Source organism: Phaethon lepturus, unplaced genomic scaffold (assembly GCF_000687285.1).
Source record: "Phaethon lepturus isolate BGI_N335 unplaced genomic scaffold, ASM68728v1 scaffold52350, whole genome shotgun sequence".
NCBI lineage: Eukaryota > Metazoa > Chordata > Aves > Phaethontiformes > Phaethontidae > Phaethon > Phaethon lepturus.
Genome location: NW_010515274.1, coordinates 4,852 through 7,511, shown reverse-complemented (window position 1 = coordinate 7,511; position 2,660 = coordinate 4,852).

Below are 2,660 nucleotides of genomic sequence, written 5' to 3'. Positions count from 1 at the left end.
TAGGGAAAGGACTGTCATTTTGTGCTATGCCTGTATAGCATCTGACCTCCAGGATCCTGGCTTGTGACCAAAGCATGTGGGCACCAAACAAATAATATATAATAATAATATATGTCATTGGCATAAGGTATTCTGGCAAAACATAGCTAATGGAGACCCAAGCTTAGTGGCTAAATTTCTAGCATTACACAGTAGCAAATACGCCTGGGGAGTTTCAGCTATGGGTCAGGCTCAATCCCTCATAGGAACCAGCTCTTGGGGAGAAAAACACATAGCTATATGATTTAATAAAAAAAAAAAAAAGTGGAAGTTTTTCAAAAGTGGGAACTTTGTTCATTCCACAAAGAAATCTGGTGTGCACTTGATAAAAACATGCACTTCAATCCCATAGATTTATCAAGAGAATTGCTGAAAAGAGTCTTCCAGCTCTACAAGGAAATAATTTGCTTTCCAAAAGTCCTTAGCATCCAGCAACTACTATAAATTTGACTGAAAGCTGCTGAATATTATCAGTATTGAAAATCCAGTTACTTTCCAAAATGTGAAGGCTGGAATCTAACAGTAAGCTTGTTCTTTTGAAAATTATGGCCAAAGAATCTCTGTGTGTCTCTGTATATAAATATGTAATTTTTAATGGATTTTGAGTTACCCAGAGCTAAACAGAATCAGAAATTGCTGAGACATAAATATCACTGTAATGTAAACATATTCACCATTTAATCCTGATAAATACTGGATTATAGAGTTCAGAACACAGACTGACAATTATTGCAAATCATGTGGTCATCTCAAGTATACGGTATTTCAATTAAAATAAAACCATAAAAATCCTTTTTCTTTTTTAAAAGTACCATCTAGCATATAATTTATTTGGATGAACTCTACAAATACATGCATTATATCATGCTAGAAGAACTTGAGAACCACTTTTTTGTTGTTCCCAGGGTCTCCTGACTGTTGGTAAGACATTACAGTCATAATGATAGAATTGGTTTAGTTGCAAATTCTGCCAAATATCTCACAAATTATGTTTGGCAAACAGCACTGCCTCTGTTTCACAAAGATAATGATCTGATGCTTTGTTTATGTGGCACCAAAGGAAAATATTGTTTTAGAGCTTGTGATAGACTTTCAAAAAGTTTGTGTGGTATTCTAAACTTCTGATACACTTAATAGTTACCACTCTATTAAATACAGAGTAACACAGACTTTAAAGATATCCTTCAAAAAAAAGAAAAAAAAAACTTTTTAAATTAAATAGGTTGTGTGCATTTTATTTCCTCAGCATTTACCCAGACCAACATAGCAGCTGCTGTGGATATGTATGCAATATTTTTTACATCTGATAGTGTTGAACATACAGATGAGTTGCCATAAAGGCTGCTCACTTGTACAGGATTTAGTGTTATTCAACTGCTTTTAGGACGTAGTCTGAAACCCATGGTACACAAAGGGAAACATGCTACAGCAGACTCAAGCCACCTAGAAGCCTGCAGCCAGCAGGCAGTCTGGAGCAGAAAAGAGCCTAACCTTGACAGTGCTCTTCTTTGGATGACTCTGAGGAGCAAGAAAGGAGCAGTGGGTTTGAACTGAATCTGGGACTCTGCTCTGAGACAGGCTGTTGTCATTCGTATTCTGTGGTACAAACCTACCTGGTAAGGGCTAAACTTTATTGGGAAATCCACTGGGAATTTGTTTTGGCAACAGCATCAGACCAAGGGCAGTGCATACCGTACCAGAAGTGGGTCCAGGTGCCTTGACACAGTTGGTACCCACAGCTAGACTGTCAGCAGGCTCAGCTGGCATGTCTTAGGTCTCCCTGTCTCCTCCACTGCTAGTACAGCAGTGTCCCAGGGAGGTTCAGTCTGGGAACCAGGTGCTATTTCTTGAGTGTGGGAGCCAGTCTCTGCTTTGGTTCTTTGTCAGGTTGATCGGATGGGGTGTGCAGGATGTGCTGTGGGACTGCTGCAGGAATGGCAGAGGAGACATTGCCCAAAAAGGAAAGGCAAGGTGGTGCAGATCACTGACCTCAGCAAAAGGGTTGTCCTGTCGCTGGGCAAGGGGCCAGACCCAAGGCCTTCATCTTGGTGATGGCAGCAAACAAAAGCCCTGTGCCCACTGGGATCATATCTGCCTTGACACTGGCCACCTAGGGTGTTTTGGGGAACCGCCTCTGAAGTTTTCTGCAGGAGATGAACATCAGTAGCAGTCCTTCTCCTTGTGTGGCCCGCATCTTTATGCAGCTTCTTTGGCTGGACTTTTGGGATGGAGGAACTGGGATACAATAGGAAACATGGCAATAATCATCCCAGGAGAAGAATCTTTTATGGGAAAGGATAGGGAATGTGGGACCCTTGGTTTGAGCTTGAAATGAGAACCAGCAGCTGTTGTTGAGGTTGGGCAGAGCTGTGGTAGTGGTTTTGGCAGGGGAGGTCATGTCCACTGGCCTAGAGCTATCTGGGGAGTAGATGAGGAGCAAGGGGCTTGCAGGCTTCCAGCTGTGAACAGGCCTCTTCCTGCTCTTCATCCTTTGATGTTTTCCATCAGACATATAAGAGCTGCTTATACTCAGGCAGCAAAGTCCCCAAATGTTTATCCAAGGCTGTCATTGGTGGTGAAAACTCGAATGGCCAGCAGAGAAAATTGGAAAGAGGAGAGGC